This window comes from Ascaphus truei, chromosome 2 (assembly GCF_040206685.1).
Source record: "Ascaphus truei isolate aAscTru1 chromosome 2, aAscTru1.hap1, whole genome shotgun sequence".
NCBI lineage: Eukaryota > Metazoa > Chordata > Amphibia > Anura > Ascaphidae > Ascaphus > Ascaphus truei.
The window spans coordinates 413,894,374-413,906,638 of NC_134484.1; positions in this window are offsets into that span (position 1 = coordinate 413,894,374).

The window sequence follows — 12,265 nt, forward strand, 5'->3', positions numbered from 1 at the left end:
AAAGCCTTTGCAAAATCTAAGTAGACCACATCAACTGCATTACCCTGGTCTAAATTCCTACTTACCTCCTCAAAGAAACAAATAAGGTTAGTTTGGCATGATTTATCCTTCATAAATCCATGCTGACTATTACTAATAATTTTGTTTTCCATGAGGTATTCCTGAATATTATCCTGTATTAAAGTAGCTTCCCGCCTATTGAAGACAGGCTTACAGGTCTGTAATTCCCTGGTTGTGATCAAGCTCCCTTTTTGAAATATAGGCACTACATCTCCTTTACGCCAATCTTGTGGTACTGAGCCTGTAGAAATTGAGTCCTTGAATAATAGATGTAATGGTTTGGCTATTACTGAACTTACCTCCATAAGAACTCGTATGCCATTAGGGCCAGGTGCCTTATTTACTTTAATTTTATCAAGCCGCCCATGAAATTCTTCTTCAATTAACCAATTGTTTGTTAATATAGAGGTTGTGGCTTCCTCCTGCGGCACTACTATTGAAATTCTTCCCTGGTAAACACAGAGGCAAAGAATTTGTTTAATACCTCTGCTTTTTCCTTATCTCCAATAATCTACCTGCCATCTCACACTGAAAGGGTCCTATATTTTCTTTTCTCATTTTTTTGTTATTAAGGAACTGAAATAACTTTTTAGGGTTGATCTTACTTTCTATTGCAATCCTTTTTTTCAGTATCCATTTTTGCTAATTTGATTGCCCTTTTGCAATTTTTGTTACATTCCTTATAATGTAATTCTGATACGATGCCAAAGTCCCTTCTGACTTCTAATATCTAAACGCCTGCTTCTTCTTTTCCATTTCCTCCCCAACCTATTTATTTAGCCACATTGGTTATGACTTGTTTATTTTATACTTATTACCCAAGGATTTTTTTCAGCCAGTACTATTTTCTTATCTGCTCTTTCCTTTCTGTGCCAATTGAGTTTAGTCTTTAGAAGTTTTCTAGTATTATCTGTATTTACTATGGTGTCTCGCTGCTTGCCAAACTCAAACTTGCCCCATTCTACCTCCATAACCCATTGCTATTTCCTCATCTATTCTATTTAGTTTATCTGTCTCTTTCCCCTCCCCCCTCCATCCTAGTTTAAAATCTCCTCCAACCTTTTTAACATTCTCCCCCTAGCTCAGAAGATCCCTCTTCATTGAGGTGCAATCCGTCCCTAGCATAAAGATTACACCTCTCAGAAAAGGAGTCCCAGTGCTCTAAAAACCCAAAGCCCTCCTTCCTACACCATTTTATTAGCCATGCATTAACCTCCTTAATCTCCGACTGTCTACCTGGGGTAGCGCATTCTGGTAGTATACTGGTAGTATTTCAGAAAATACTACCTTGGAGGTCCTTGCTTTAAGCTTTTGGCCTAGATCCATAAAATCATTCATTAAGACCCTCCATTTTACTCTAGCTTTGTTTTGGGCCAACATTTTCCAAGGCCGCCCAGTCAGTTCCAGCCGCTCCCAAAAATCTGTCTACCCGATCCGCAATGTGCCGAACCCGAGCACCCGGGAGACAAAAAGCTGTTTGGTTCATGCGGTCATTGTCACCACAATCTTTCTTGGTATCTGAGCATCCTGAGTCCCCTCTGTGCTGGAGGGACTATTCCCCTGGCTGCTAGAGGAATCAGTCTCCCCCAGCCTAGCCATTTCTGCCCTGACACTCCCAATATCTTCACTCAATATGACAAATCTATTGGGATGGGTCAGTTCAGAACTGGTCTATCTTTTCCTCTTGCCCTTGCTTCCCCTTCTAACTGTTACCCAGCTACCTACCTGCTCCTTACTCACAGCGCCACCATCTGCACTACTAGTCCCAGCAAGGGCCTGCTCAGTGAGCACTAAACTCCTTTCAAGATTGTCAATGACCCTCACTAATGCAAGTTACCTCTTCAGATAAGCAATCTCTGACTCTAAAGAGACCCCCTGCTCACACTTCTCACAGCGTTATGCTCCTTGGAACAGCTGCTCCAAGTGTACATACATATGGAAAGATGGACATTGAGTGGCATTCTCAATCCTGCTCATTATTTCAACTATGAAGTTATAAGTACCAACAATAAACTGTACTTCAATACACTATACCTTGTTTAACCTCTTCCTTGTTCAAACTCCTTCTGGTTCTAACTGCACACTTAATACAATCAGCGCTTTAAATCATCCAATCACATAGATCAGAACATGCAAGCTCAGGATTCGTTAGAAATTCTTTTTAAATAGGGACACACCCACCACCAGGTGTGTTAGGTTAGCAATCAACTAACCACAACCACAGCTGGCTCAATCAAACAGGAGAAAAAAAAGTTACAGGCTTTCAAATACCACACACCATGAAAACAAATTAACCCACTTTACACTCCCCAAACTTAGCCACCCCTGGTAATATACACTAGTATACACAGCACGTCCATTCCCTTCTGGTTCTAACTGCACACTTAATACAACCAGCACTTGAAATCAACTAGTAACATAGATCAGAACACGCAATCTGATTTGAGGTTGTGAGCGGTACCCAGGGCCGTTGACAGGGGGGAGAGCCGGAACAAGTAGCTACGGGAGGCCTGGCCGGCTGGTGCTAGAAGTTGGGCCTGGCCTTTGTGCATCCAGCTTCCGGGCCTCTGGTTGCCACCACCAGGCACCAGCTCCCGGCTCTCTCCAGCTGCTGCTGCCTTGTCCAACGCCAGGCCTCTCTCCTACCGGTGCGCGCCAGACCCTGACCCTGACTTCTGGTTGCACCGGTTGGAGAGAGAGGACAGCGTGGTCTGAGACAGCAGCTATGGAGAGCTGTAGGCCAGGGCACAACTCCCAGCTCTCCTCAGGTGCTGCTTCCCCTTCCCACGCCATCTGCTCTCTCCAATCTGGTTTCACCCAGAAGTGAGACTCTGCTTCCGTCGTGCACCGGCGGGAGAGAAAGGCTCGGCGTGGGACGAGGCAGCAGCAGCAGCTGGAGAGAGCTTGGGCCCGATGGCATCAACCAGAGGTAAGTGATAAGTGTATTTGGAGGCATGGTAAGTGTATTCGGAGGGGTGGTAAGTATTTTTGGCGGGTGGTGGTAAGTGTATTTGTTGGGGGTAATTGTATTTGTGTAGCGGGGCAATTGTGTGTGTGGGAGTAATTGTATTTGTGTGAGGGGGTAATTGTATTTGTGTGTGGGGGGGGAGAATTGTATTTGTGGGGTGGTGTTAATTGAATTGTGGGATTTGTATCTGGGGGCGGGGGTAGTAGTGGTGTTTATCTGGGGGGGTGTAGTGTGTCTGTATCTGGGGGGGGTAGTGGTGTCTGTATTTGGGGGTGCAGTTTTGCATTGGGAGGGGGTATTGTGTGTGTATTGGGGAGGGGGTTGTGTGGGCGGTGTGGGAGGGGGAATTGTATGGTATTCAGGGGGAATTGTTTGTGTACCCAAGGGAGGGGGGGGCGGGAAATGAGCATGAGGAAAAGGGGGATTGAGTGAGAGGGGGTAATTGAGTGATAGCGGGAGAGGGAAGTGTAAGAGAGAGAGGGGGAGAGTGAGCGAGGAATAGGGAGGAAGCGTGAGAGACAGAGGGGGGAGAGAAATACATGTGTTAAAGGGGAGGGCTTGCAAAGCCACCGACACAGGGAGGGGGGAGGAGACGGGCGAAGCTTTAGTCCTGGGCCCCAGATAATCTGGCGGTAACAATAGTTTCAGATTGCATGCAGTGGGGCACTTGTGGTCATTGCATGTTCTGGCTGGCAGCATTATTCATACATGAAAATTCCTCCAATGCAGTTGGGAAAAACTGAAGGCATTTATAGAGGAAAATTGGGCATATTTTAGGAGCACTCTTGTGATTTTCAGATAAGAGGATAAGTGAGAGACAAGACTGATTACTGCTCAGAATGCAGCTGCTATCTAATCAGCCTTTCTCTGCTGCTACAATACACTTCAACTTGACAGGTGGTTACAATGTTGTACACTTAAAGTTACCGAAGCAGGTTAGGACACTGCTCATAAATTAAGGGCCGTGCTTTAAAATGTTGAAGCTTTAAGCAAATTGAGGCAATTTCTTGAAAAATGCAAGCTGGTTGCTGGTCTCAGAATGTCCTGGGAATGCCCCTTCTTTTATTCAGTTTAATGAAGGATTTCTGGATGTGGGGATTACTTATTATATCAGCACCAGATTAAGGTACAATTGATGACACTACAATTATTTCTACTTTTTATGCGTGTAACTGATAACAACATGTAAAGGCACAGCTATGGGCTTGGGGTGTGCCGGAGTCGGTGCACTACCGGTGTTCTCGTCAGTGTAGGTTTGGTAGTAAGAGTCATTGACGTATACGACATAGGTGTTTGTAGAGGCTTATTCAGTATGTCAAGTGGGTCGAGAAGAATAAGAAGCTGCAGTGCTGTTGATGGTGGAGAGGCAAATGTGAGGTGTTAAATGGCCTCCGCATTGGAGAAGTTGAGGAGTGTTGCTGTTTGTTACCAACATACCTCAGGTGAAGAGGTCCAGCATGCCGCAGGCACAGGAGGGCCCCAGCATGCCTTGGGCTGAGGAGCTGTGGCATGCACCAGGCAGAGAGGCCTTGGCATGCCCCAGGTGGAGAGGCCCCAGATTGCCTTGGGTAGAGGAGGCACCAGTAGGCAACAGGTGGAGAACCCTCAGAGTGGCTGGCCTGGAAGTCTGTTTTGATGCGATACAACAATCAGTTGAGGCACATGGAACAGCGGAGCCAGTGGCGAATTGGCGGTGTCTGGTTGGCTAGGCAGATGTAAGCCAAACAAATGGGAGGGGGTATCCAGTGGTATAGGTTAGCATGGGGAAGAAATCATTATATGGTGGTTAAGGAAGTGGGGCTTAGATTGGGGCAAAACACTCCCAATGCTCCATGAGTAGGAGCCAGGCCCCAGTTATGACCATTCTAAATGTGTGTGTGTGGGGGGATTGGAAACAAACGGGGCCTAATAAAGTCAAAGGGGTTAATGAATGCAATGCGTTGGGATGTGGTCCAGTTAATGGTAGCATTTCCGACGGGATTGCTGGTGTGGTCCGAGACTGTGCCTAGGTTGGTTGAAGGGGGGCTCAGGACAGGAAGGCTGTGGATAGATGCAGGATGAAACACAATAGAGGGGTGGCAGAATTTGTTAGATCACTAGGGGACAAGGATTTAGAAAGGAAATTGACAGTGTTATTGGGGCATGGATTTCACCTCAACAAGGTAGTTTTGGATATCTTCAGAATTGGGTTGCAAGATGTCTTGCGTTTGGCGGTGGTGAGGCACGTTTGAGAGGTCAAATAGCCTTGGCATTGTGGACAGGTCATTTCTTTCCAGGTGGTGTATTGGGGAAATGTGTGAGGCTTCCAACAGGAGTTGCCCTACGGTCAGGGCCAAGTGCGGCGGGCCTAAGGGTGTAACTCGGTCATATCACCGCAGTGGACATAGAATCATGGTTCAGCTGGTGGGCAACTTTCTGACCAGGCCCAGGAATATTAGGATATGATTAATAAAAGGTTTGGGCCATTTGCACCCAACTAAGGGATCTGTTTGTATTTGGGTAGGTGAGAAGCGGAATAGCGGAAGTTGAGGGTTCAAGGGTCATGACACAGTCACAATTGGCCCACAATGATTTTTATGATTACGGTGTATTAGGGATGATGAATAGCAGTGATGATGATATGGGTGCTCAAAGTGCTAGCAGTGTGCAAGTCGGAAATAATGCACCTGGCTTTGACAATAGTAGCACAAGCAGCCAGATATGCACCCGGATGCAACAACAACAGCCTACATTTTGGGAAGCCTTCAAAATGGTGAACAATATGTATGACTATTTTGTGTATTGTTACCATAGTAGTCCACAGAGGGACTTTTTTTTAATCCATATACATTTATATTTCTGGTTACTCAATTAGATTACCTACAGAACACCTACAAGTTCATATTGAACCCCCAAAATACCCACAACATATATATAAGCATATAAGTTATATATTATAACTAATAAATAAAATGGTCTTTTAGTTTAACATTTTGGCCAAATTGTTGTAAGCCCTTGAGCCAACTGCAAGGCAGACCACGTTTCAAGGGTCCCTACACTAATATAGATTCTTAATAACCTGTGCATTGCCAGGAAGAATGATTTATAATAAATCTGTCAATATTAGTTGCAAAAGTTCTAAGTCTGATTGAAGCTTTTATTAACCTGTACATTACCAGGAAAAGCACTTTGTAATAGATTTGTCACAATCACACTGTAAGCAAGCAAGTTCCCCTGAGAGTGGGAGATGCCAAACTAAAAGACCATTTTATTTATTAGTTATTTATACATGTATATTTAGGCACTGTACCGTATATAAGTTTTTCTGGATGTGCACTGAGCTTTGTCTGTGTTTTATGTTATGTCTCTGGTTTTAAATACTCAATTAGATTGTAAGCTCCTCGGAGCAGGGACTCCTCATCCTAAATGTTACGTTTATGTCTGAAGCACTTATTCCCATGACCCGCTATTTATATTATTTGTTATTTATATGATTGTCACGTGTACTACTACTGTGAAGCGCTATGTACATTAATGGCGCTATATAAATAAAGACATACAATACAATACTCAGTGCGCTTTTTCTGCTTTTGTTTCTTTCCTATTTAAGAAAAAAATGGTTTTCATTCAAGAAGGTTAACATGGAAAAACTATAGAATTTCTGTAATTATCATTGGGGTTCCAAGCTTTTTTTCTACCACTGTATGATACAATTGCAAAACATAAGGAACATAAAACACACTGTTTTAAAATAAACCCTATCTATGGTAAAGTTTTCAAAGACTGGCCCTCATCATATAAAAGGAGTAAAAATATTGTTAAATGGTTGGTTAGGGCAGGCATGAAAAGGGAAAGTTCCACATTGAGGTGTACTCAAAAACTGAGTGTAACGGGTATTCCACCCCACCCAATCGCAGATATAGTATGGGTGCGGAGAACATACAATGTTACCAGGTGTGGTGCGTTACCTGTTGGCTCACAGGAGGGCTGAGCTGGGGAACCTGGGGCAATCTGGGGCAATTATAGTAGTAATAAGAGTAACCTCATACTCGGTGCAGCGCCTCCACCTGCGATGGCTCCCACCAGAGGGGGAGTGATCCTCGCAGGACAATATGTATATATATCACACAACAGCATATAGTATAACCATAGACTTTACTTAAGAACACATGAACCATATAGAATAACAGGCGTCCCTCTCTAGAGGAGACACTAACTACTGCATCTCGCAGGACGCTATCACTATCTTGCGCCACTGCGAACGCCAACACTTACTCTAACCCGCCACCGGGTGATCCCACCCCGTGTCCAGTAACCTCACACAATGTCCCGCTCTATTTAGAGAAAGGATATGTGTGACTGCGCAGTCACTATTTAAGCTAATAGGATTGTTGGTGCACTTGTAGAGTTAGAGTACCTGCCGAGCACTCCAGTGCTCGGATCTGCCACTGCTTCGAAAAGGATCAGACGAGCTCCTACACGATATCCCGGATCCACCCGCGTGGTGATCCGTCAAGGGCGATCCCACCCTGAAGATAGTCCAGCTCTCTTTAATGACAGAGACTTGAGCCCAAGTCTCTCAGCAGGAACGCAGTGTCCACTGTGTCCCTAACTAACAAATAGCTAATGGGGCAGGATCCCTAACCTAGGGCCTGTCCCTACAAAACTCAGCTACTGTGACTCAGGGCTATCTGGGGCCTAGGGGACTGCTGGCCTAGTGCAGGAAGTCACTGACTTCTGCACCCTACCTCCTTCCCCTAGCTGCTCCTGGCTCTGACTAACTGCGTAGTCCCTAACCCAACAATGTATCTGCTTACTTCTGCAGAGTCATTCTTCAGCCCTATTGGCTCCCTGGGGTCATATGGCTCTGCCCCTATGCACACTGGGGGCTGACAGTCCTGCACTGCGCATGCGCGAGCTGTTTGGGGGCCTCCCGCGCTAGCTGGCTCCTGCGCATGCGTAGCTGCTCTACTCATGGCGGCGCCCTGCTTCCCGAGCCGCCGGGACCCTAGCGACGCGACCGTGGCCTTAGCAACGGCCCACTCGCGTCCCCATCACCCGGCCCGCTCGCGTCCCCGGCAACCGGCCGCAACTCTAAGGTAATGCGCTGCTCGCGCACCTGCCCTCTCACTCCCTCGCGCGCGGCGGCTATGCACTGAGGAAGGAGGGGGGGTCAGATATGACAAGGGGGACCTGGCTACATCCTCCCCCTGGTGAAAAATCCCAATATCCTCGCTTGGAACATATAACTTCAAAACTATAAACAAAAGTTATATAATGAAAATGTACAACAGCATTATATAATAAAATGCAACAATCAATGCGATCTTAATTTATCATTCCTATATCAGATTGCACATTTCAGTGAACATCACAATGACGGACTGCATTCTGCTGCGAGACCACTGCTGAGCCTCATAATGGGGTGCCCCAATTTGATCATAGGTTACCCGAGTTGGAGGGTACCTGACTCTTTGGCTCCTGTGGAGCTGTTCTTCTGCAACTCCCTCTGGGGAGTAATAAGTATAGTCCTGAGGCTCAGCCTCTTCCCTTGAGGGGAGAAATGTCTCGGGATAGTCTCTGTTTGGCACAAAGCACGGGCTCTGTGGATCCAAAGGCAGGCCTGTTGGTGCCACCTTAGTAGGCGTTGGCCTACGGGGCCCTTTACCCGTAGCTCCTCCGGGAGATGCCCCTCCATTGGGAGAATCCCTTTGAGAGGGTCCTTCCATGGGATCTTCCAGAGTCTCAAGATGGGTATGATCAGGTACAGTCTCTTGTCCAATCTCTGAGGAATCGGACTCACCGTTGAGCGGTGTGGCCAGTATTTCTGTATTCTCATCTCCCACTTGTGGAATGGGGAGAAGGTGATTTCAGTGCCATCCCTTGTTTTTATGACTTTCTAATAAAGATAGATTTTTGCCAGACCTGCTTCTTCTTTGGATCGTGGTGCGCTGCACTTTCTCTATTTTGCTGGATTTCGGTGCCATACCTTTACCCGGCCATCGGTGTCTTTGATGCGGTAGACCGGGAGGCCAGGCATTTGAGATTCTATTTCATATACACCGTCTCTCCATCGGTCAGCCAATTTATGTTTTCCCGGGACTCCCAAATTGTGAAGCAGCACAGCGTCTCCAGGACGAAGTTCCCGATATTTGACCTTATGGTCGTATCGCCATTTATTGCTAGCGTTCAGTTTAGCTGTGGATTTCTCAGCCTGTTGGTATGCCTGTTGCAAGCTGTCTTTGAGTCGTTGCACATATTTGAAATGGATAGCATTGTGTATCCCATCCGTTGTTACACGAAGACGTACATCTACTGGTAGTCTCGCCTCTCGTCCGAACATGAGGAAGTATGGAGAGAATCCAGTGGACTCGTGTCTGGTACAGTTGTATGCGTGAACTAAGGCCTCTACATGTCGACTCCATTCAGTCTTCTGGGCACCCTGTAGAGTTCCGAGCATGTCCAGTAGAGTTCTATTAAACCGTTCTGGCAACGCGTCTCCCTCAGGATGGTATGGGGTTGTTCGTGATTTAGCAATGTTCAGCATTTTGAGCAATTCTCGGATCAGATTACTCTCAAAATCCCGACCTTGGTCTGAGTGGAGGCGGTTTGGAAGACCGTAGTGAACGAAGTACTTCTCCCATAATATTTTCGCCACTGTGATAGCGTTCTGGTCTTTAGTGGGGAAGGCCTGAGCATACCGGGTGTAATGGTCCGTGATGACCAGCACGTTGGATATTCCTCGGCTATCAGGCTCAATGCACAGAAAGTCCATACACACAAGGTCCATGGGGCCAGAACTTTTCAGATGGCCCATAGGAGCTGCTCTAGTGGGCAGGGTCTTGCGCTGGATACACCTAGTACAACGGCGACAGTGGCGTTCTATGGCCTCTCGCATTTTGGGCCAGAAAAAGCGGTCTCTGACTAACCCAAAGGTCTTCTCTATACCGAGATGTCCATGCTCATCATGTAGGGACTTCAACACCATGTATTGCAAGTTCGTAGGAAGGACTAGTTGTCGCCTATCCGGGTGGTTGTGGTATTGTACCACCCGATAGAGTAAACAGTTGTCTATTTCGAATTTATCCACTTCCTGCATGAGCAAGGCCACCAAGTCGTTGGGGGCACGCTTAAGAAGGGCTGGGTTCTTCCTTTCGACGGCTTGCCTAATGATACTAACGACAGGATCTCGTATTTGGTAGTCTACCAGATCTTTCCACCGTAGCACTTTGTCATGCGTGATGTTCATCCCCTTTGGATCACAGTAGGCGGCTGGGACAGCCTGCGACTGGCATCCCAAAGAATCTGCAACCCTTAATTCTGAGAAGGCCACTTGATCGTTGACAATGGCGGCAGTGCTACACATAGCTCGCACCCCGGGTCCTGGGAGTTCTTCCCATTCCTCATCATCTTGAGTAGCACTTAGCCCTGGCCGTCGGGAGAGGGCGTCAGCCCCGACATTCAAGGGTCCCGGCTTATACTTCAGGGAGAAGCGGTAATTGTTCAGAGCGGCCAGCCATCGGTGTCCGGCTGCATCCAATTTGGCCGAGGTATTGATGTACGTGAGGGGATTGTTATCCGTCCTTACCTCAAACATAGGTAGTCGTGGAGTTTTTCTGTGATGGCCCATTTGAGAGCCAGAAATTCTAACTTGTGGACAGGGTATTTCTGTTCACTGGGTGTCAGACTGCGGCTGATGTAGGCTACAGGCCGAAGCCCTTCAGGGTGCTTCTGGTGCAAAACGGCGCCCAGTCCATTGAGACTGGCATCCACGTGCAGAACGTATGGTTGTTCGGGATCCACATGCGCAAGCACCGGCGCTTCGGTCAGGCATTTCTTCAATCGCAGGAAGGCCTATTCACACTCAGGCGTCCATTTATCCCCAAATGGTTGGCGGGCCGATACAGCCTTCCTTCCGGTATCGTCAGGGTATATCTTCAACAGATTATTCAGGGGTTTAGCTCTACTAGAGTACCCTTCCACGAAGCGACGGTAATACCCGCAGAACCCCAGGAAGGATCGTAGTTCTGTGACATTCTCGGGACGTGGCCAGTTCACGACCGCTTCTACTTTGGCTGGGTCGGTGGCGATCCCTTGAGCAGACACGATGTGCCCCACATAGGTCACGAGGTGTGACAAAACCTGCACTTGTCTAGGGACAATTTCAACCCTTCCTTCCCAAGACGGTCTATCACTTTAAGCAGACTTTCTTCATACTCCTCCAGAGTTCTTCCGAAGACAATTATGTCGTCCAGGTATGCAAGACACTCCAGCGGGTTCATGTCCCAGATAGCCTTCTCCATCAGCCGCTGGAATTTAGCCGGGGCCCCACATATACCTTGGCGCATACGGGTAAATTGGTAGAACCCCAGGGGACAGACGAAGGCTGTTTTCTCCTGATCCTCTGCATTCATAGGTACCTGATAGTACTCGGACCGCAGATCGAGCACGCTGAACCATTGGCTTCCGTTCAGAGCATTCAGGATCTCTTCAATGCAAGGAAGGTTGTACTGGTCCGGTATCGTACGATTGTTCAGGGTTCGATAGTCGACACACAGTCGTACAGATCCGTTCTTTTTCCTCACCACCACTATGGGTGATGCGTAGGGGCCCCGAGACTCTGTCAAAATCCCAGCGGTCCCCATTTCCTGTATGACGTTCCTCACATCATCCACATCCCGCGGGGCAATGCGACAAGAGCGTTCCAGGAACGGGGTGGCATCACTCAGTTGAATGGTACAGTATGTTGGGCGCTGCGACTGCACCCCACATCCATCTCACTCGTGGAGAACACAGTCCATCGTTTATTCAACTGGGTTCTCAGCCGTTCTTTCCACTCAGGGGGCAATGTCGACTCGCCGAAGTTGAAGTCCAGATCGACTAGCCGCTCACTCACCGTTGCCGCATTCACCTGGGGCGTTTGTTCCACCGGGCTGACCGGATATATGCAACCCATATTCTGTCCGTCATCAAATTCAATCGGGAAGGGGGAGAGGTTCTGCACATACACGTGGGTTCGTAGAGGGATCTTAGTCGACCATTCCCTCACTTCAGGTAGTACCCTATACCCTCTCTGAACTTCTTCCTCGGGGGTACTCTCCAGAGAGAAGAGCTGATCGCCCTCCTCTCGTTCAGGGTAACAGCACCAGACGGCCATTCTTCGCACCCCCCCTGGTGCGTCAGTCCTGGTCGTCAGTCCGCGTTGACGATTGTAGAGATCCCCATGACGCTCCAAGGCATACACCCGGTGGCACTCTT